Raw genomic sequence first — 24,569 nt, forward strand, 5'->3', positions numbered from 1 at the left:
ACCACCTTGTGCATGCAAGGACAGAGGCTTCCTGCTGTGTCCATGTCACATAGGGGCTTGCAGGGACACTGAACCAACATGCACAAGGTGGCATGTCATGCAGAGCAGGCTGCTAGTACACTTACTGATGGGATAACTTTCTACATAACATCGGCCTGTGTATAATGGATGGGCACAGACCCAATGATTATTATAGGTGGCTTCAAAATGCTGTGTGTCTCATGTGATTGTTAGGCCCCTTCTTGAGTATCCAATATCCATGTCATCATGTTATTAGTTCCTCCGCATTCAGGTTGGTTGCTCATATTGTTCATTGCGTTTTCCACCAAACATTCATGGCTCCTCCACTATACACTCATTGGTGAACATGCTCTTCCTTTAGGACCTTTAAACGTCCTGTTGCTGTTTGCTTTTCTTGTTGTGATTCAATTTATTTGTATTTTTTATTTTATTGTACATTTGTAAGGTGCTTATACAACAAGTAATTTGTGTTTCAACGCGCCCACAGGGCAACAGGGAGGGTACATGGGAGAACATTAGATATACTAGAACTGTATGAGGAATCCCGGTGAACACTAATCAAAACAAATGTTTGAAGTGTTAACTCTATCTAGTTCCGTTGTAGGATAGATTAAGAGTATACATTTGTGTGGCTGGTTACAGTAATAACAGTCGCTAAATTACAAACATTCGTAGCAATAAAACCTTTACTTTAATGGTATCAAAACAATGGTTAAAACGTATTAAATCAGTAAACACGTGAAAGGACACATAAGTGCTAATATTAATAAAAAAACAGATCTATAGGAATACATAACAAAACCCATAAATGGTTGCTCTTCAAGAATATTTACGAACATACAGCTGTAATATCAATGCATACAATAGTCCATAAATTGGTCAGTGCTGAGAGTTTTTAACTCTGTTAGATTACAGAGAACACAATCTCAACATGTTTCTGTTCATAGCATTTTGAGTACCGAACATTCTTCAGAAGAGTCGTTTCAGATCAGATTCCTATTCAGCAAGATCAGCTGGGGTTCGAGTAAAAACAAACGTAACCTGTCAGATTCAAGGAAAGGAGAATAGAGTAAGCTATGAATGCATAGATTCTATGTACGTCCTGTAACTAGAACTAGAAACCTAATCCAACGGTTATAATTACCTTGGTAGGTTTTGTGTGGGGGCGAACAACTTGTAGAAATAGTTGTGGGAAGGTAAGTAATACTCTTCTGTTGCCCACTGGAAGAAAAGCAAAAACGAGATTGCTTTTCAGACACATATGTAGCAACCATAGTTTCTCAAAAAGTAAAAGGCAAACGGCATATAGTTATTCAGGGAGAGTATTGCAGATCAGGCAGATTCATTTCCATCTGCTGCGGGACGCTCTGCCGGAAAATCCATACTCTACCTCCATCAACCTCCAGAGAGCTAACATAGAGACTTCAATCTATCCACCTTCAGAGACCCAGACCAGACCAGCAGAGCAGAGCTGACCCAGACCGCTGTTAGCAGAACCAGAGAGCTGAACCGGAGTCCAGTCCAAAACCTGACCAGATCCGTGGCGAGGCATATTTCTAAATATATTGAATTTGGTGGAAAAGGTGAATTTGAAGTGCCAACCCTGTCATTGGTGCCTCCTTTCTCTGAGTTCAGATGCGGGAATACAAGTCCCAGAAGGCAAAGAAACAAAACTGCTTGGATGGTCCAACCCGACGTGGCATGCGCCTAAATGAGAGCGCGAGGAGCTGTTTCAGTATTCCGCTGTAAATTACAACCAGCTGCAGTATTGTAGGGGTGCTGGCGTCTGGACATGATTACCTACTAAATCAGGATTAAAATAGTCCACGAAACCCCCTGCATCATCAATTTAAAACTAGCAAACAAACTTCTTATCAGAGTGCCAAGCTCGCTTGCTAGCAACTAAGAGGCTTTGAGGCGCTTGCAGAGCTGATCTTTTCTATGCCGATGGAGAATCGGCTGGAAGCCTCCCCAGCAATTAACACACTGTAATTAACTTACTGCTTGGGGGAGGGGGGCCGATCTCCCGACAACACAAAGGGGGACTGCCAGCCCCACTACTGAAGCTGAGTACATAGACACAAACCGACAATGAACCGCCTTACACGCTGTTACATGTGCAACTGTTTTCAAAATGTTGTAATCAACCTCTAACATGTCACCATCTTCAGCTGCACAGAACCGGAGCAGGAGCTCCCTCGCCCACTGCAGGAGCAGTGCCTGGCTGGAGGTAGCCCCCACTCACCAAGGTAGGCTTTCTGCCTAACGCTGACGTGCCCAGGAAGCACCTTGCATGTGCAAGGAAACGTTCGTTTTTTTCACCCGTGCCCCTCCATATTTAATAACTAAACATAACGGGTGCCCAATACCACCCGTTTGCCACCCTGCCTGTTTACAGCACCCTGATGGGTATTTTCGCCATTGAGGACCACGAGGTTCTCTGCCATTTGAAAATGGCCGCCCGCATCATCGTCTAGGAGTTTCCACCAGAGGAAACACTGTAAGCCCGGATCCGTGCACCGATTAGCCTGCAGCCGGCATTTGTAGCCAATTGCAAGCCGGCAGGCGACTCAGCTGGCCCACCTCCAAAGGCACACTTCCTAAGGCAGCCCCTGTCGTGAGCCTGTCAGGAGCCGAAAGCGCCGAGTGCCAGGACCCCTGCACCGCTGCAAAACTGAACGCAAGACTGTTATCAACGTATCCACTAGGGTAAGCACTGCTATGCTGTCGATACCCATTTACCCGCTTTAATTTAAAACCATCGGCCCGCTGTGCCATACGTTCCACCAGAGTGCCGTCCTTACTGTAACTTCCCTCTCTGGCATACATGCCTCTGCCCAGTTGAACCCGCCCTGCCGCCGATGTCTCTGGGCTATCAGACCTGTTGTTAACCTGCTAGACTTCTCAGCAGTAATCGACAACCAACTGCCTACAACTACGGCCATCTGACATATGTACACTCTCATATTGGTGCTTACCACTCTGCCATTCCCAACTATGCACATTTGAATAATTAATACGGTTTTATGTACTATATGGTCACCGTTACTGCCTAATCCGTTCTTGTATCCTTGCATTACTGTGTCACTACCTACTGTTGCCCACATTGTGCTTCAGCATGTGCACCTTAATAGTCTTGTCTAAACTTGCTCCAGCAAGCTGCATAACGTTCTGATGCCTACTGTTCCACTACGACCTACTCGCTACCAATGTTACTTATGTTACTATACTGTTATTGTTCTGCTCGATTCTGTTCTCCCTCAGTACTGTTGCTCACATGCCCAATGATACCTACACTGCAGCATAAATACATTATAGATATAAGTTACTGAGCTACTGCCTTCACTTTGCTGTCCAAGTGTTTAGGCCACAATGACTAGTTGACAGATAGGTGCTATACCTTCTAGCCATTTCCTGTCTATTACAGTCATAATACAGGCACTACCCGTGCAACCGATTCTAGCCTACCTATGCAACTGATTCTAGCCGGCCTATGCAATTGACGTCAGCCTACCTGTGCAACTGATATTAGCATACCTGTGCAACTGTTCTAACATATAGGTCCATATAGTCAACACAGAATCTACCCACCCGATCCCCTCCAGAACATTTTGTATACCGCACATATTGTGCCAGCCTTCTTAGCTATAGCTGCACTGGACTATCGTGACCCATCTCTCACAACTAATATGCCAGGCCACTACATCTCACTCATCCTTAGGCTCCTGATCTCCTCCCAACTGCTCACTAGTGTAGCATCCTACCCCAACACCACTATCCTAGCTGAGGCGAAGATACTTCCCTGTAATCCCTTCAACATGGTACCTAAGCCTAGCAATCTTGTCCAGCCCAACGATCAATATACAGGATACTATACCATGACCCCATGTGCCACGCACACGAGAAACCTAAAACTACGTAGCAGACTCCCTAAAATTTACGAGCCACTAACCAGATCGCTACCACCCTTTAACAAGAAAACCGACGGTTACCATACCACGGCTACTTCCAGCTTCAAACAGCCTACCACCTCACCCACCTGCAGTACTTCCAACATGCAGACCCCCATACCTATCTCCAAGTCAACAGCCCATAAGAGCCCTGCCATATTCAAAGCAGATAACCAACCCCTTAAAGGAGCTCTCCTGAACGCTAGATCGCTGGTGGCCCACGCTATTGATGTAGCAGACCTAATCCTAGTAGGCAGTTTAGACTTTATCGCCATAACAGAATCATGGCTAGGCCGCAGGACCCGCACTTATGTTAGCCATCCCAGAAGGATACACTATCATCCGACAAGACAGAGCCAGTGCCCGAGGTGGTGGAATAGCCATCATAGCTAGAGAACGTCTTTCCTTTAGACTAGCAGACCCTCACGACCAACAATCTTGTGAATCCCTCTCTGTCAAACTACCATTAAAGAACTCCCAATCACTCACTATGCATATAATTTACAGACCCCCTGGCCCGATGGGCACGTTCGAAGAGGACCTACATAACCTAATTGCTGGTAACCTCAAACACACCTCACAAGTACTAGTGCTTGGAGATTTCAATTTAGGCCTGAATGATCCTGCTGACAAACAGGCTATGCAAATAGCAAACTCCCTTACCGCACTAGGACTAACTCACAAAGTGAACGCTCCCACACATACTAAGGGTAGAACCTTGGACTGGGTGGCCGACCACAATTGTACAGCTACAATCACTTCGCTCTCTCCTCTATCATGGACCGATCATTTCTTGGTGTCCATGACACTTTCCACTACCAGAGAGACACTGATAGCACCCCAAGAAGCCCTACCTTGTCTAACCAGGCTAAAAAAGAACATAACAGTGGACAGTGTGATCCCTAATATTCTACCCACCTTAAATTCTCTGCCTGACAACCTCGACCCAAGCGCTATGGTGCAAGAATATAATAGGATCATGCTCTCCACCTTGGACAAAGTCGCCCCCCTTAAACTGAGAGCGAGTAAACCTAAACTACATCTCAACAAATGGTTCACTCCTCAACTAAAAGATATGCGACTTTTAAAAAGAAAATGCGAAACTGACTGGCATGCCTGCCCCTCCCACGAGAATAAAAAGAAGCTAGCAACCACTGCATCACTCTACAAAAAAGAAATATGCCAGGCTAAAAGAAACTCCTATAATGAACGAATAGCAAATTCCAACTCCAGTATGAGGGAATTATTTACAATCCTCAAAGAACTAGAGTCCCCTATCTCCCCGCCTGACATCTGTACCAAAGACAAGAACTGGTGTTCAGAAATACAACTAGCTCTAACTAATAAAATCAACACCCTCCAAACCAAAATAAAAAACAAGAAAGACTTGCTAAACTTATCTCCACCGTCCGATACCAACAACTACGATTCCCCTCCAAATGGAAATACCTCTGACCCAAACACCATATTCTGCTTCACTAAAACAACTATCCTGGAAGTGGAAAAAACCATCCTATCTCTCAAACCATCGAATTGCAAAGGAGATATTTGCCCCGCATACATCATAAAAGAGGCTGCCAGAGACCTCTCCCCCTTTATATCTAAATTGATTAATGCTTCCTTTGCATCCGGCACCGTTCCAGCTAATCTTAAACAGTCCTGGGTGCTCCCGCTTCTCAAGAAGCAAACATTAGACCCACTCATCGCAATCAACTACCGACCTATCACAACGGTACCTTTCTTACTTAAGATTTTAGATAAAATTGCTTACTCACAGATCCAGAAACACCTTGAAAAGCATAAACTTTTGGGAGTCCGACAGTCAGGTTTCCGACCTTTGCATGGGACGGAGACTGCACTGATAGACTTGAAGACTCAGATTGATGAGCTGAGGGATCAAGGGAAAACAGCATTATTGCTGCTACTTGATCTCTCAGCTGCATTTGATCTAGTCATAGCAGCCCACTTTTCCACAGACGCTGTCAAGTGGATAGAATCATTTTTGAATGACAGAACGAGCAGAGTATTCTCACCCACTGCAGCTGCAGACCCTACACCGATTACGTGTGGAGTCCCCCAGGGTTCCTGTGTGTCTCCCACTCTATACAATATATTTACCAAGCCAATGTTCGATGATCTGGACCTTCTGGGTGTCACCTACACTAACTATGCAGACGACACTCAGATTCTCCTCCCTCTTTCTGGGGATCATGACAGGGACCTGGCGTTGGTAAATAGAATTTATCTCATCATTCAGGCATGGATGGCAAGCCACGGCTTATGCCTGAATGATGACAAGACAGAGTTGTTAATCCTCGGTTCTCCCTCCAACATCTCCAAATTAGGACATGAATATACCTCCTTCATCATTGACGGCAATACTACCACTGTCTCCAAGGAGGTGAAAACATTGGGCTTCTACCTCGACGCAACTATGTCCTTCACCAAGCAACTAAATTCCCTGGCGTCCACTACAGCCTACACATGTAAGCTGATTAGAGCAGGTAGGCCCTTCCTCTCTAAAGATAATTGCCTTATACTGGCCAGAGCTTTAATCCTATCAAGACTTTACTATTGCAACGCCCTTTACAGTAGTGCCAACAAAACGATCATTCAAAAACTCCAAACGTTACAAAATAACGCCATCAGAGCTGCACTAGGCATTAACAAAAGAGTGCACATCTCTGCCATCAGACGTCACCACAAATGGCTATCTACCCACAATAAAATTCATCTGAAAATGGCCTCCCTGACGTACAAAGCACTACATAACGCTGCACCAAGCTACCTAATTGACAACATTTCTAGAAGAAGCTCCTTTAGACCGTCTAGAACCATCAACACGAACTGTCTGGTAGTACCCAGATTCAAATCCTCCAGGATCGGCGGCAACAGCTTCCCTGTTAAGGCCGCCAAACTTTGGAACTCCTTACCACACCAGTTGAGAGCCGACATACCTTATCCTCTCTTTAGAAAAAACCTCATTACTCACCTCAACCTGACTGAAAATGAGCTCCCCTCTGTAACTGGGAGACACTAGCGCGTCTTGCTGTTAGATTGTATACTTGCTAATTGTGCATACCTATAGCTACTAAGATGTAAATAACTGCCTTCCTCGTATTGTAAGCCTGTATATTTTATTACTTCCTGTGTAATGTTACTGGCCATTTATTGTCTGTATTATATGCAACACTTGTAAGCTTCGCATATCCTTTATGCGCCCTGCTACTCCTGGGTCTGGTGCGCTTTATAAATGTAATAAACAAACAAACAAACAAAACAAACCCACCTGTAGTTTATTGGTGACTTGCATTGCCTGCAGACAGATGGACCCATTATCTCAACCAATGAGATTTCTGCTTGACATAATAGAAAGAATAAACACTATTGAGTGGTAAAACAAACTCTTTTACTGCTTGAACAGAGGGATTACCTTGTTCAATCCCTCTCCTGAATCCAAACTATCAGTGTTTAATTTATGGGGGTGTTTTCCAGGGCTCAGGCCTGGCATTTATTTTTGGGCACCATCACTTATTTTCTCAGACTCTGATTGATTATGATGTGGTGTTTTTGCAACTTTTTTATTTTAAATCTAATCTACAGCAACAACAATGTGAACTGAGCACAGTCTCTTCATCCTGGGATGGCTCGTGGTTATTCATGAATTTGATGACCCAGGTGGGCTGGACAGTGCTAGTTATCTATTTCCACGCATAACAATCAGTGGGAAAGTGACAATGCTGGGTGTTTGTGCAGGACATGCCCACACACTGCTCAGGTCATCTTGCATAATGGTGTAGCTCAGACAGTGCAATCACCAGTAACACTAGCACAGTAGTGTCGTTTGACAACAAGAGGACAGTCACTAGCCAGCAGCACCCACAAAGGAGCAAAACCAGGGAAAAAGCCAGTGCCTAATAGGAGTGTCTGTCATTAGTCAAACCTTTACACTAATATTTTGCTGCAAGGTTTGGCAGGCAAGTTCAACACTTCAGGAATTATTTCTCCAGCATTTGTTAATCAGTTTACCGCAGGGGGAAAACACATTTGCCTATCTTTTTCTTTTGATACATAGTCAACATGTTCCACCTATATATTTCGAGCAAAATGTCAAGAGTGATGATGTGTATAATGAAGCATTCAAACATTTCCCTTAAACTAGTTTGTTATGTTATTTTATGTTAATTGGTATATGAAAATTGTACACATGCTATTGGTAGCGCAACCATCACCCACACTAGGCATGGCAAGAAGCAGCTTTAACCCTGAACATGCTGATGCTGTGGGTGGTGGCAATATTGAGCTAGGAGTTTCAGAGTCCCAGATGTGGTAGAAAATATTTGGGCCCTGGCACTTAGTGCAAATTAAGATTAAGTCTTGCAAAATACTGGTAAATCACCTTAATGGAAAGTATTATTTCAGTAATACCAGCACCAATAGTCCCGCTTCACTCATATCTGTGACTGTACACCAGGTCAATGTGTGTTTCTGACCTTGCCTCATCTGTACAACTGATTCATGCATATGTGGCATAATATTCATCATGTGCCATGAGCACTGCACCGTGAAAGCACACTTGTTTAGTTTCAGTGCTTCATGTGTATGTGTGGCAGAGCTGCTATTGTAATGTGTGCCATTGCTTGCAGTGTCACATTCCATGGCAAACTTTGAAAAAATCCACTTGCCATTACTCGTATGGTCTTTAACCCTTGCAGACAAAGGGCCCGATTCATGGAATTATCTGCATAGAAAATAGGGTACTTCTGTGCGCAACTGCGCGCACATCCGCCTTCTTCAATTCATGGAATTATATGCGCAGTACTTTTCCTGGACTTGCATGGAGTTAGCGATGGCTGGGCATGTTTGTGTGAGCCGTAAAGGGCTTTGTGCGAGACTCCAAGCAGAGCATGGCCGTGACTTGTGCAGAGAGCTGGGCCAAAATACCAAAAATGGGGATGAACTTGTGAAAAAGTGGGAGCTCCGAGGGACAGCCTGCAAGTAGTCCCTTGCATGTCCACAATTGCGCGGCATGAGATGTATTCATGGATTTGATTGTGCAATGTCTCGGCTGGAAAATGACATGCAAGTCCTTCATGTGATCTGTAAGGAAGGCATGGTATCAAACATTAAGACAGACACAAGTGACCACAGTTAGGGTGTTTATTGACTTCAATTGGGTTTGAAAAACGCCTATCTGATGCTAAATCTAAATATCGGTGCAAGCTGCGACCATCAAATAAAAATTACACAGACCTAGTTGAGTCTGTCAAAATAAAAGGGCCTATACTAATAAACCTATTGCCAATCCTTACTTCTAAATACAAATAGTGTGGAAAAGGAAAGTGTTCAAGAAATGATATGTCCGGATATTCAAGCCGTTGGCTCCCCTTCCCTAGGTTTTCAGTACAGAACAAGGCGGCACACTTGAGCTTAGCCACTCTCTGGCTTCTCTAGCATGAGGATGCAGTTCAAAACCACAACATCAGGGCCTTCTGTGCCAAAGTCTCTTTGCCATTCAAAGGGGGTCAATACGAGGTTGGAGGACGAGGTTGGAGGTAGCCATGGTGCTATTAGCGTCATGGCTAACCCCTTACGGCATACCGGATCCGGATTCCCTGAATGGGGAATTACCGGGCCATTCCAACCTTGGAGGATCCGGTCTGTCCCCATTCAGGGAACCCATCCCCATTCCCATTCGGGCCCCCATAGGGCTAAATGGGAATGGGGACCATGCTAACAATGGGCCGTTGTTAGCATGCTGGTCCTTTAGCAGCTCCCACTAAGGGTGCTTGGTAAAACCAGCTGCCCTTAGCGGAACCCGCTAAAGGACCTTGTAATGCAGTGGTAAGGGGTTAACGGCACCGGGACCATTACCGGCGTTGTTAACCCCTTACTGCCAACCTGTCACCAGGGTCGGTGATATCTTCGTCCGACAGTGTAGATTCTGAGATCTCCCCCTCCCCCGACTCCTCACCTTCTTCTTCCTTCCAAGAACCGTTCTTTTCCTTTCTTCGAGCTTGCACCTTTTTTTTATGTAGATAGGGTCGACCCTGGAAGGAAGCCACCGTGCCCCCCAAGAGGAGAGACCAGGGGGCCCCTCCCCCGGGATCGACCAAGAGGGGAAAAAGCCCTTAGGCACAAAAAACCCCTGTGTTATCGTTGGGTGTCTTGGAGGCGTGGAACCAGGAAACCTTGAAGGGTGAGAGCTGGTGGAAAGTGTCTGGAGGCAATACGTGGAGTGAATACCCCAGAACACAGGCAGTCCAGTAAGCGGTCCGAGGATCTGGTACACAAGGCTAGAAGTGGAAGTAACAAATACAGTAAGCAAAGGCAGTCCAGTGGAACAGGCCGGTGTCTGGTACACGGAAGGTCACAGCAAGCAATACTGAAGGTAGGCGAGAGAAGTCCAAAAGGACAAGGCAGGGTACTTGGACACGGAAGGAACGCAGCAGAGTGAGAGGAAGAAGGAAACAGAAGAGCGGAATAAGTGGAACAGACAAGAGGAGAAAAAGCGGTAAGTGAAGATGGGAAGGAGGGAGGGTAAGCAAGTTGGAAGGAGGGCAAGGGAGGCGGGCGAGTGAAAGCAAAGCCAAGGGAGTGAGAGAAAGGCAGATAGGACTAGCGGAAGGACGAAGGAAGAACAGAAGGGGCCGGACTGGGCACGAGGACCCGACCGGCAGACAAGCGAGTAACTCGGAAGATAGCAACAGGCAGCAAGCAACACAGGGCTAACGGACGAAACCGGAAGCGTTGCGACGCATCCGTGACCCGGGAGTGGCCAGTTAAAACACCGGGCCACGGAGCCCCCAACCAATAGGAATCGGAGGAAGAGAAACCAGGAAACAGGGGGCGTGGCCGAAAGCGAACGGTACTAAGTTCCGCATCGCCAGCGGCTCCATAGATGCCAGGAACTCAGCAGCATGAGAGTATGCCCCCTCCTATAAGCTCCTTCCCCTGGTTTCCCTGGATGAAAGAAGTGGTACTTGCGAAGTAGGACAGGAGCATTAATGTGTGTGATGGGTTCCCAAGAGTTTTACGAGGAAGGGTAGCCCTTCCATTTAACCAAATATTCCAGCCTGCCCTTATGATACCTGGAGTCACAGAGTTGGGCGACCTCATATTCATCCCGAGTGGAACCCTGAGGAATCGGGGCCTGTCTAACCTGTCGTGCCCATGTGTCAGCATGAAATGACTTGAGTTGGGAGGCATGGAAAACAGGGTGGACCCTTTTGAGGTTGTTGGGTAGTTTTAAGCGAAAAGCCACAGGATTGATTTTCTGTATGATCTCATATGGCCCTAGATACTTGGGAGATAACTTGGAGGGATGTACCCAGCGAGGTAAATATCTAGTGGAGAGCATGACTCTGGTACCCACATCCCATCCTGGTACAGGTCTACGATGTTTGTTGGCTTGAATGCAATATTGGGCTTGGGCTGACTTAAGGCCTTCCTCTACCTTCTTGTGTGTCTCTCTAAGGAGGGAGAGGGAAGAATCTACTGATGGTACGCTAGTAGAGAGGCCCGAGACAGGAAGAATGGAGCGAGGGTGAAAACCATAAGTACCAAAAAAAGGACTGAACCCCAGAGCGGCATGTGTGGAGTTATTGTAAGAGAATTCAGCTAGAGGGAGTAGCGTGCACCAGTTGTCTTGTTGGGAGTTGATAAAGCACCTTAAGTACTGTTCCAGGGTTCCGTTCAAGCATTCAGTTTGCCCATTGGATTGTGGATGGAATCCAGAGGTGAGAGCTCTTTCGATACCTAGTCTGACACACAGGGCCTTCCAGAACCGGGAGGTGTACTGACTACCCCGGTCTGAAATTATCTTGTTAGGTAGACCGTGTAACCAGAATATGTCTTGGAGAAACACTTCCGCCATCTTGGCTGCAGTAGGAACGCCAGGCAATGGGGAGAAGTGAGCCAATTTGGTAAATGAATCCACTACTACCATGACACAGGTGCATCCTTGAGACGGGGGCAAATCTACTATAAAATCAGTAGATATTGTGCTCCAGGGACCCTTGGGTACAGCACTTGGTTCCAGTAGACCAATTGGTCATTTACAGGATGACTTACTCCGCAGACAGAAGATACATGACTGAACGTACCTCTCTACATCCTTCTCATTGTAGGCCAGTAGAAATGTCTTTGAAGGTAGTCGTGAGTGCCAGCCACTCCCCTGTGTCCTGCTAGTTTGGAATCATGACACCAGACAAGTGCTGTCTTGCGAAAAGCCGGTGTGGGTAGATAGAGTTTTCCTCCGACAAGGTAAAGGCCGTTCCTGATTTCATAGGCCAGATCTTTAGAATGTCTTTCAACTTCAAAACGACCTCCAGAATCCTCCTGTAACTGCTGAAGGAATTTAGAAATAATTCCAATAGTCCTGGACTGGGGAAACATCTGTTCAAGATGCGTATCTGTCTCTGGCAGGTAATCACACCGGCGGGAAAGAGAGTCGGCTACAACATTCGTCTTGCCAGGGATGTATGTTATGTGGAATTCGAATTGGGCGAAGAAGTGAGCCCATCGGGCCTGTCGAGTGTTGTAGCACTCGAACTGTTTGAGAACCTGCAAGTTCTTATGATCGGTCCTTATGGTGAACGGGAACCTTCCTCCTTGAAGCAGATGTCGCCATTCTCCACAGGCCGCCTTCATGGCTATAAGCTCTCGCTCAATGACCGAGTAGTTCCTTTGACTGGAGTTTAGGGTCTTCGAGAAATAAGCCACCGGATGTTCTGTACCCTGGATTTCTTGAAGAAGCACAGCCCCTATTGCGGCTGATGAAGCGTCCGTCTCTAGAACAAAGGGTAGATGTTGGTTTGGTTGTTGTAAAATGGGTGCCGAACAGAAGGCTTCCTTAAGATTACCAAAGCTGTCTTCCGCCTCCGCTGACCATTTGAATGGAGTTGCAGACTTCTTTAAGAGCGAGGTGATGGGTAGTATCTTTTGAGAGAAATTAGGGATAAATCTCCGTTAGAAGTTTGCCAACCCCAGGAATTTCTGTATCTCTTTGACTGAGGTGGGTGAGGGCCATTCAATGATGGAAGACACCTTGTTAGGATCCATGGAGATACCGTGGTCTGACAGAATGTATCTTAAATAAGGAATGGAGGAGGCTGAAAACACACATTTGGCGAGTTTAACAGACAACTGATTTCTCTGTAGCCTTCTGAATACTTCCCTGACATGTTCCACATGGTCTTCAGGAGTGCGAGAGTATATCAGAATGTCATCTAAATATACCAATGTGGTTTGGCACAGGAGATCGGAGAATAGTCTGTCCATAAACCGTTGGAATACCGACGGGGCGTTTACCAACCCGAACGGCATTACCTGGTATTCAAAAATTCCGAAAGGAGTTCGGAATGCTGTCTTCCATTCGTCTCCTTTCTGCACCCGGAGTAGGTGATAAGCATTTCTCAGGTCGAGTTTGGTAAAGATGGTAGCACCCTTTACAGCTTGAAGGATATCGGTTATCAATGGCATAGGATACCGGTCTTTTATGGTAACCTTGTTTAGACCGTGATAATCTATACACGGCCTCAACTCCTTTGAATCCTTTTTAGAGATGAAGAACAGGGATGCCCCTGCAGGGGACTTTGAAGGCCTTATGAGCCCGTTTTCCATGTTGCTGTCCAAGTACGTTCGGAGGTATTGTTTTTCTTCTAATGACAGTGGAAACATCCTACCGAAGGGTACCAATGCACCTGGGGTGAGATCAATGCAACAGTCTTCAGGCCGGTGCGGAGGGAGCTCGACGGGTATCTTTTCAGTTGCCACCTCATTGAACTCCTTCAGGTAGTGTGGGATACAGTGTGCAGTTCTGACTTCGCAGCTATTTGTGGTCTTGACGGTCTCGAATCTTGGTTCTGGCAAGCATTCAAATTTGCATAGTGAGGACTGAAAACTAAGTAAGTTTCTAGACCAGTCAATACTGGGGTTGTGTCTGCGTAGCCAACAGATACCCAGGATAAGGGGGAAGTGAGCAGCCCTGATGATATCGAATGTGATACTTTCGGTGTGTTGTTGGATGGACAATGTAAGTGCTTCAGTGGTGTGAGTGATCAAACCCGAGCTCAAAGGTTCGCCATCAACCCCTTCCACGTTTTGATCTTCTCGATTGGCTATCCTTTTGACTCTGTGTCGTTCTGCCCAATGGGTATCCATGAGGTTCCCTGCTGCTCCACAGTCGAGTAGGGCTAAAGTGGTTACTTCCTTGGGTCCCACTCTGAGAGAAACTGTGAGCACCATCAACCGGGAATCCTCAGACGTTTCTGTAGAGGATACAGAAAGAGGCGCGTAGGGACTAAGAGCAGCCCCTCGGTAATGCGTCCCAATGTTTACTGAGGGCAAGCGTTTCCCGACCTTCTGGGCGGTACTTCCGGACAATCTCTTAATAAATGTGATGAAGATCCGCAGTACATACACAGGGAACCTTCCCTGCGCCGTTTCCTTTCTTCTGGTGTGAGCGTGGCTCCGGTGGTTCCGATCTGCATGGGTTCTTCCTTAGCTGTCCGTTGGAAGGGTACAGATGCGGGTGAGTGAGTCTCCAAGAGAGGGGGTACACTGAACCTGGTTTTCTTCTTTTCTTGACGTCTTTCCATCATTCTGAATTCAATTCGGAGGGTAGCTGTCAGGAGTTCGGCAAAAGACACCGGTCTTTCTATTCGGGCTAGTTCGTCCTTCAATTCCTCCCTTAGACCTCGCCGAAATATGGCATACTGAGCCTGTTCCTGCCAACCTGCCTCAGCTGCCACCTGTTTGAAAGTGGTGATGTATGTCAGTAGATCAGAATTCCCCTGACGGATGTCAAGGAGGTCCTCTGAGGCCAAGTAGGTACTCTCTGTTTGCAGAAAGGTTTGTTGAATCAGGGCCTTAAAGGCATTGTAGTCCTGTAAAACCGGGTCTGGCTGGTTTACTAGAGGGGCAGCCCAAGCCAGGGCATTCCCGGTCATGTGGGTGATCATAAACCCCACCTTGGCGTGGTCTGAGGCAAAGATCTGAGGGCGAAAGGAAAAATGAAGATTGCATGCGTCCAGGAACTCCTTAACCTTTTTTGGGGATCCATCGAACTTCCCAGATACTAGGGGAAGTGGAGGTAAATTGGTTAAAGGTCTTTCCCTGTCTGTCAGACGCTGTTGAAGGGTGGCGTTAGCTGTCTTAAGGTTCTGCATCTCCAGACTTAGACTTTGTACAGCGGCTACGAATTCTTGTACCTGCTGTGGGGTGGCCATCTCTTTTTGGCGTCGCAAACTGTCACCGGGGTCGGTGATATCTTCGTCCGACAGTGTAGATTCTGAGATCTCCCCCTCCCCCGACTCCTCACCTTCTTCTTCCTTCCAAGATCCCTTCTTTTCCTTTCTTCGAGCTTGCACCTTTATTTTATGTAGATAGGGACGACCCCGGAAGGACGCCACCGTGCCCCCCAAGAGGGGAGACCAGGGGGCCCCTCCCCCGGGATCGACCAAGAGGGGAAAAAGCCCTTAGGCACAAAAAAACCCTATGTTATCGTTGGGTGTCTTGGAGGCGTGGAACCAGGAATCCTTGAAGGGTGAGAGCTGGTGAAAAGTGTCTGGAGGCAATACGTGGAGTGAATACCCCAGAACACAGGCAGTCCAGTAAGCGGTCCGAGGATCTGGTACACAAGGCTAGAAGTGGAAGTAACAAATACAGCAAGCAAAGGCAGTCCAGGGGAACAGGCCGGAGTCGGGTACACGGAAGGTCACAGAAAACAATACTGAAGGTAGGCGAGAGAAGTCCAAAAGGACAAGGCAGGGTACTGGAACACGGAAGGAACGGAGCAGAGCGAGAGGAAGAAGGAAACAGAAGAGCGGAATAAGCAGAACAAACAAGAGGAGAAAAAGCGGTAAGTGAAGATGGGAAGGAGGGAGGGTAAGCAATTTGGAAGGAGGGCAAGGGAGGCGGGCGATTGAAAGCAAAGCCAAGGGAGTGAGAGAAAGGCAGATAGGACTAGCGAAAGGACGAAGGAAGAACAGAAGGGTCCGGACTGGGCACGAGGACCCGACCGGCAGACAAGCGAGTAACTCGGAAGATAGCAACAGGCAGCAAGCAACACATGGCTAACGGACGAAACCGGAAGCGTTGCGACGCATCCGTGTCCCGGAAGTGGCCAGTTAAAACACCGGGCCGCGGAGCGCCCAACCAATAGGAATCGGAGGAAGAGAAACCAGGAAACAGGGGCCGTGGCCGAAAGCGAACGGTACTAAGTTCCGCGTCGCCAGCGGCTCCATAGACGCCAGGAACTCGGCGGCATGACACAACCTTGTAATGACCCCCAAAGTCTCTTATTTCAGAGGACTTGATGCAACACGACAAACAATAAAGTTCCTTTCTCCTTAGGATTTCACATATACACCTTCTCAGGTGCTTTACTGTTGATCCGGAGTCCCCCTCCACCGGGCTCAGACCCACTTTGATACACAATCTTCAATTGGTCTCCCTCTGCCATGCTCGGACCAAATATTTCAGATATACAAATTCTCTGGTGATTTATTGTTCACCCCAGGTCCCCCTCTATGGGCTCAGACCCAATTTAACACAAAATCATCAATTCGACTCACTCCACCGGGCTCAGACCAAATGTCCCTACTTCATCAAAATCGAAGACTTTCGACCGTGCGTAAAGTTTTGCTTGACCCATCGCAGGACCACTTTGATTCACAATTACTCGTTCTCTTCTTGACCTCTTTCTTACTTTCACTTTTGCCACTTCTCAGCTGGATACCTAACAGATACATTTGAATGAGCACTCATGCAGTGCCAGACCACTCTGTCATAGGTATTGCATCTTTTTTTTAAAGTGCAGTCACTCATCAGCAGTTCAACTTTACTTGTGTCTCTTATCACACGCGTTTAAACAATGTTCATTCCAGCGCCCACCCTACAATGTTGCTGCTCGCAACCTTGGCTTCAAAACAGACCTGTCCTGTATTGCTCTCCCCAACTCACCGGCTGTGTTGATTTTACTGATGCTGCTTTGTTCTTGGAGCCAAGGAAGGTACCACAGCGGCTGGTGATTCTCCCCGCCTTGATTATTGACACAGGAGGACCACGGGTATCTCCGACGGACAATGAAGGATTCTTCAGCCTGGTTTCCTAGTCGTATGCCTTCTATTCTTGAAGTTTCTGGAAAGTACTGGTTCCTTGTCAAAAAGGTCAAGGGATATTCCCTCCTTTTGATCCCCTTCTGTTTTGCCGTCTTTCCTCTCTCGTTCAGCTGCCATCTCGAAAGTGTTGTTTCCTCGTGTGCTTTGATTCGCTCAGAGTGTGCTCTCGTGCTCTGCCTTTTATCTGTGTGGGGAAGCTTAATGGAAGTCAGGTGTGTGTGATGTTCAGTAATTGCCTGACCATTGTATTGGGAGACGCCTCTTATACTGTTCATGTGTTAGTTTGTTTTCTCTCATAGCGGGATGTCTGTGAGAAAGTGTTAGAGTTCCTAAATATCCTACCTAGTAGGTGGGGGTAAAGGTGTTTCAGGGAAGGGGATACCACATCTCACCATCCGGTGTCCCATTCCCACTCCCCGAAAGACCCCTCCCCCAGATAACCCTTCCGCCTTGGTCCAACCCAGGAACTGGATCCAAAAGCTATGTCCATGTCCTGGCCACCTGGATGACAGATCCCCCGGGGACTAGTGAGTGAGACATCTTCTGGTTCTAACAGATCTGTCACCTTTGTGTACTCAATCAGGGTTCCAATGTAATAGCGGAGTGCAGGAACATTTTACGGGGGTTCGAATAAAACGCGTGTGAAATTAAATTTTGGTGAAATGAATAATCAAATTCAAGTGATGAAATAATGTATTTGAAGTAAATAATGCTCTTTGAATAATCTATATGCCACACCCCTAATTTATTGAACAGGATTCAAGATGAACAAAAATCATTTTGGAGTATGCCAAGAAATGTTCATTTAGATGCAGGGACATCATTTGGGAGTCACTTGCGACCCCTGAGGTCTCACATGCTACCCCTGTGGTCTCCCTTGCTGGGTGTGAGAAAGTTAAGGGAGCCAATCACAGGGTCTGCACAATCCCAAATGGGGTGTCACCTTCTCTAGATTCAAGGGGGATGGGTAGTGCCAGATTATCTGGATGCCTAGTACCTCCCCAATTTAAACCAGTGAACAGCACCAAAAACATAGAGGTTTTTAACACATCCAAGGTGTTCATTCCTTTCCATGAGATTGAATTCAACAAACAAAAACATAATTGAAAATACCCGCTGTATATGAATATAAGTCCCTTAGAAAAACTGGTGGGAGGCACTACTCTTCGAAAAGTGAGTAAAGTAATTACATTTCCTAGGTTGGGGTCACAAAATGCAATGCCTCATGTGCCTCGTGTGCCTCATGTAATTTGTGGTTCCTTGATCCTTGATCCGATTTCAGTCTTTCACTGTTTCAAAAGGGCATTTACACTGGTCTTTATGACAACTCCGGCATTAAAATCAATTGAAGCATAGTAATTCCCAAACAGTGCAAAATTAAATGGGAGAAAGACATTGATAGGAAATTAGATTTGAGAAAACTGGCATTCAAAGTGCTTTATTTCCTGCAAACTACATTTTTCCTTTTTAAACTATTTAAAATTTGACATTTCCTAAATTCACATGCTAAAATAAATATCAGCCTGTTGCATTGTATTCTGTTAATGTATTCTGAATAGAGAATCCCCTAAAAAAAAACTAAAGAAACTAAAGAAAAGCTCATGGCTGGCTTTCTTGTTCAACCTTTAACAAAAAAAAAAACAGGGGCTTCCACAAGTGTAACACTTTGAGCAGTGACCATAAATAAGAAAGAATAGGAATAACAAGTAATTTGTCTATCTGGAATTCCATACAATAATTGTTAGACTCATTAAAGGTTTATTTTTGGCACACTTTAGGGGGTGAATCACTGAAACACCTCTAATTGACAATGCAGACACTAAACTCCAAAAAGCATTTAGAGTAGAATAAGCATTGTGAGCTTGATTCACATAGCATTTTCCTATGGGATTGTGCCATTATAAAATGCTTTTGTGAATCAGGCCCCATGTATTTTGCTTTTTGCAAGTTGCAGCTATAGTATGTTTTGTTAAGCTGTTGTTTCTGTTACAATCATCACAAGACATTTCATCTCGGTGTTCTCGTTCACTTGAACACATCCTTGTGCCTAAAACTTGTATACAGTGTAGAAATGTTTGACCTTAGCACATAAAGTGGCCCTTGATTTCATTGTGCCACAGTTAATGCTTTGTTGTAATGTGTCTATCTTTTCTTTTTCCATTGCATGCTGTTCAGGATGTTTATTTGCATGTAGGAGGTAAGGAGTGCCTAGAGTACGGGATGCCATGTGAATGCGCTGCTTTCCCTGCACTCTAAATGCTTTAATATAGTTATGAACCCTCCCAATTGTATGTATTTTGCCAACCTATGAAGCCAGTAAAGTAGATCCACACAGGCTTGACGTGGCCAACTTTACACCAAACCTGCAGATGAACTGGCCTGCTGTTAAATCTCAGTTAACAGTTTAATGGTATCCACTACAGAGTGTAATTTGCTTTCTGACTTTGAGAACATTTAGACATGTAATAGTTAATTTCACTATAGCCGGTAAGCTAGCTCAAGAGGTTGAGCGTTTGCTGCTGTGATCTGCAGGTTGCAGGTTCGAATTCCGGCAAGGTCAACTTAGTCTTACACCATTCTGAGGTTGATAAACGAGTACCAACGCAGGTTGGGTGATATTGTATGTATATTTGTTCTATATAAGCACTTAAGGGTAAGTGCTATATAATAACACATAATTATCATTTGGCCTTGGACATCTGCTTGCATTCACAGTAATATGGGCCTATTGACACTGATATTAATGATACATATGGTAATCCATTCATGTATGAAATGTATATCACATTACAGTAATATTGTAACCATATTTTTCATAGTGTACTTAGGAACAATGCTATGTGATGCCACTTCCTGGTTTATCAAGGGGTTAAAGGTCATGTTGCATCGCTTCCCTTTCACTTTGGGTGGGGTCACATGACATCACTTCATGTGATGTTATCAGAGGTCAAGGGTTATGTGATGTCACTTCCCCTACCCCTGTCATGATGGTGAAATTACGTCCCTGTTTAGATGACTGATAAATGAAGAAATAGTATACATGTAAGTAACAAATTTGCGACAGCAACAACCTTGGCGTGCATATGCATTGTTTAACCAGTTCCTTGTTGTGTAGGGGATCCCTCCCCTCTGTGTAGTCTATTCTAAATGCAAGGGCAGCAAGCATTTTGCAAGGGCACACCCTGCACATGCACAAGCTCCGTTTTGTATTCTCTTCTGCACTGATTTTGCAGCGAAACATCAAAGAAGACCAATGCCATAAATGATGCTTTATGATTTTGTGCTGGTCTTCTCCCTCATTATGGAAGATTCTACCTATGTGAAAGGTTTGCAGACTCAAAAAGCGCTTGATTTATACAAAGAGATTGTTTTGTTTTGATGAATCCAGCATGGCAATCAGTGGTGTTGTCTGGGATTAGCAAAGAAAAATTGTGTCTGATGAAAGCGCAATAATACATTGATTCCTTTGATGAGAGATTGTTTTTTCAACATGTTGGGAAAACAAAAAAGAGGAATCAGTAAAATAAATGCTGCACATCTGTGGCTTTAAAGAAGACACATTTTGAGACTCAGCATACAGATGGTCTGGTATACATTCACAGTAAGAACACTTTTATTTTTTGATTGTGAATTTGTGTTTATGTAAATGGCCACGTAAGAAGAGTGAATTGATGCCACAAAAAAATTCAGGACATTATGTACAAACAAGCACAGAAATGTGCCAGTTATGTTAAGCTACTTGACTTTTTATCATTGCATTTTCATTTTGCTTCAAAACCTTGTGTCCCAACATGCATTGGTATTGTAGGACTCTACAACAAGGTTGACAAAAAAATCAGTGTAATCCATGATATCTCAACTTTGCCTGGGTCAGACAAAAATCATCAAACTCGAGAGATTCACTTTTTAAGGCATACAATATGTAACTATACCTGCAAGCATTGCCAGTAGGAGGAGAAACAAATAGAATTAAACACGCACACACACACACATACACATTTCCTGTCAAGCACATTCGAATGAAAGGGACACAACAACATCAAACATATATTTGTAAATAAAACATATTCTGCAGGTTCACAATATGAACTGCCACACTAAAGATACAATACAGTCACCATACAAGTGCAGTATAGTGCACGTGTATGGTGGGACAACAATAAATGAATAATATACCACACAATTAAATATGTTTAGCAAAACACACCAAAACATCCTTAGTCCCGGATATATACGAACACACATACTCATGCACGCAAGCAAACGCATACACCAATTATGTCATGTGCATTACAGTTGGTGGGACAAAACTAAATAAAAACATTCTGAGAATTAAAAACTATTTGCAAAACACATGAGAACATGTGCAGCTTTAAAAACACACAGATACACACAGTCCTTTTATATTCATGCATGCATTATGGTTGGTGGGACAAAACAAAATGAGAAATGAACAGCAACATACACTACATTCAGTTAAACTGTCGAGATGATCTGCTGCACCAAGTATGGAGCAGGACCAAAATACATGTGTATTAGGGACAGAGGTACAAAGGTAATTAAATATGAACAGCAAAACACACATACACATTTGGAGAACTCAAACAGATGCACAAGACAGAAATATTTGAGAGATACAATCAAATGGAAAACCTTCCACAAATATACAGAAATCAATCTGTCCATAATACACACCCTGGAAGGTGCACCTATTAAGTCAATTGCAGTATGGCTGCAGGGACACAATTAAATGAAAGCTATATGGCAAAATGAAATATATTCCACAAAAAGCAGAGAATTAGTTGATGCACCAAACATTAGGGTGAATGTGCAGGCACAGTAGGGTCAGACGAATAATCAGAATTAAACAAATAAAGAAGAAACACACAAAACAACTGTACACCCTCAACACACACACACACTATTGAGGCATGCACACTCGGGTTGGAGATATGAAAAAGAGCACATACACCTTGTGTGTAAATTCCACAAAACACACAAGACATCCAGTAGGGTGACCATACCTAGGTTATTTTTTATTGTTTCCTTTATTTGTTTTAGTTGTTGATAACAACTTTTCAAATATATGATAAACCAATATATGATAAACCAAGTTCATGGTTAGAGCGGAATATAATGAAACATTTTTGGAAAGAATTGGCGGATAAAAGTAAAAGGCTGCAAAACATATATCACTTTCAGATTGTTAGGGAGGTAGACAATGGGCCTCATTAGGAGTCTGGCGTTTGCAGTGTGTTATATCTAGTGGTGATAAATGGAATGGAATGCATGCGCGTCTTGCAGGTTGGAATGTATTCGTGTGGAATTGGGTGATTTGCGTGTGTTCGGAGGTTGTCAGTTGGTGAATGCCTGCCGGGTGGGAGAAGCCGGTGTCTTTTCTCCGATGTTACCAGCTTCTACGTGGAGACAATAAAGACCATAATAATACTTACCAGAGTGCGAACTCACATTATTACACTGGCTGCCGTATGGTGACTGCAAAATGAAGGAACTGGAGCATAAAGTGGGTGTATTGCTAAGCAACATGGTAAAGTTGTTGAAGTCGTTCGTGTTGCGAGGAAGTGGAGTTTTGAGCAAGACAGCGGCGGCAAGTACTGTTCACGTGCAAAAAGGGAATGTGTTCATAGGTGTACGTCGTGTGGGGTGGAAGGTTGGCACAAGGGTGTTTTTTTGTGACAGATGTGTTTCCTTCCTTTCCGTCCTTAAGGAATTGGATCCAGATATGCATGATTTTTACGTGGGAATCAATGATCTCACGTTAGTTGATGATAACTGTATTTTATGCGATGTCGTTGTGTGAGTCCGGTATGAGTGCATGGATGTGTATTTGTGTATTTGTGGCCTCTGATGTACTTGTTTTCGTATGGGCCTGTATGGATGAGTGATTGTTATGTGTTTGTGGCCCTGTCATGAGTCAAATTAAGTGTAAAAGAAAAAGAAAATGTGAAATTATTGGCATTGTATCTCTCTTGCAGGGGGGGATGGTGATGAATTTCCCCAAAGGAGTTGGGATTCCCTCTAACGTTGGATTTTCTTATAGTTGTGGAAGTTATGCGGTTTACATGTACCTTTATGTTTTACAGGTGTGGTGGAAATCCAACTTTGTTTAAAGTTTGTTTTTTGGGAATGGTCGGATTCGAGGGTGGTAATGTTGGGAGGGTTTCTCTTCTAGTATCTAAAGATGTTTACCGTTTTGATCGCGTAATGGGAGTGTCGAGCCCGTGGACATTGGGTGGGACTTATAATTGTGTAACGGTTGTGTCATGCCCGTGGACTCTGGGCTGGACTTCTATGTGTAACAATGGGGTCATGGAAAGTTGCTGAAAAGTTTTAAATGCTTTATCTTCCATGTAATTGTTTAGTGTCACACAAACATTTTCAGTGGCTATGCTGAGTGTTTGCTTGTGTTGTTGTGCCTGCTGAAGTATGTTATGCCTGCTAGGATGTCCAAGGTAGGGACGTGTGCAGCTATTTAGTACCTCCTGGCCGGATAGTTATGGGTAGTCATGAGCGCCGGGCGGGTTCATGGTACTCGGGTATGGGTTTGGTGATGCTGGCTTTAATTTACTGTGGTTGCAGTTCTTAATGCTGGTTAGTTTGGATCAATGCAGGTTGCGGCTATTGTATGTCTGCACTGTAGAGTTCGATTTCAGTGTTTTCTGCAGTTGTATTCATTTCTGCTGTAGGGTGAGCAATTTTATGTGATGCTATTTTTACCCTATAGATGGCCGGGCGGATCTATTAGGTGCGAGTGATGATGAGTTTCTCCATGGCGTGTAGGATGCCGGCCGGGCCTTGCACGTTATATAGGTGGAGTTTTGGGTTCTGCATATTTTATTTTGCGTGTTTTAGTTTGTGCTGGTGATGCATTGCGACGGCAGAGTAGGGTTGTAAGTTGTTCGTTGCTTGGTCAGATAAGTGTCAGTAGTTTGCTTAGTGCTAGGTGCACTGAGTATTTACATCTGCATGAGGGTAATGTGTGATGTCTGAGGTTTACTTATCAAGGGGTTGTTTAGATTTGATTTTTATATCCTGGTGGTGGACGGGACCCGTGTGTAGTGCTTGTTGTGGGTTTTGGATGGCCGGGAGGGTCCATTGCCGGTGGGTTGTTGCTCCAGCGTGGCAGGCTGGAGGCTGCGGGGGGCAGCCTGGGGCAGAAGGTGAATAGTGCACTGTTGGTTGTGAGCGTTAGTTCGGTTTTTGGGTGCCAGGTGTGGCAGGCCTGTGCTCCCAGGGGCAGTTTGGGGTTGGAGTTAGTGTTAGAGTTAGTGTCCTCGTGGGTTTGGTCCTTGGGTTTGAGTAGTAGGAAGTAGGGTTGTGGGAGTTACTGGTGTTCCTGTGGTAGGGTTTTTTGTGATGGCGTTCTAGGTGGGTATTGGTATGGTGAATGTATATTTCATAGGTTGTGTACTATTTCCTGTTTTTTTGCTTTAGGCGGGCTGTTGGTATGGTG

The sequence above is a fragment of the Ambystoma mexicanum genome, chromosome 12, assembly GCF_040938575.1.
Source record: "Ambystoma mexicanum isolate Mex_15411 chromosome 12, UKY_AmexF1_1, whole genome shotgun sequence".
In the NCBI taxonomy this organism is placed as follows: domain Eukaryota; kingdom Metazoa; phylum Chordata; class Amphibia; order Caudata; family Ambystomatidae; genus Ambystoma; species Ambystoma mexicanum.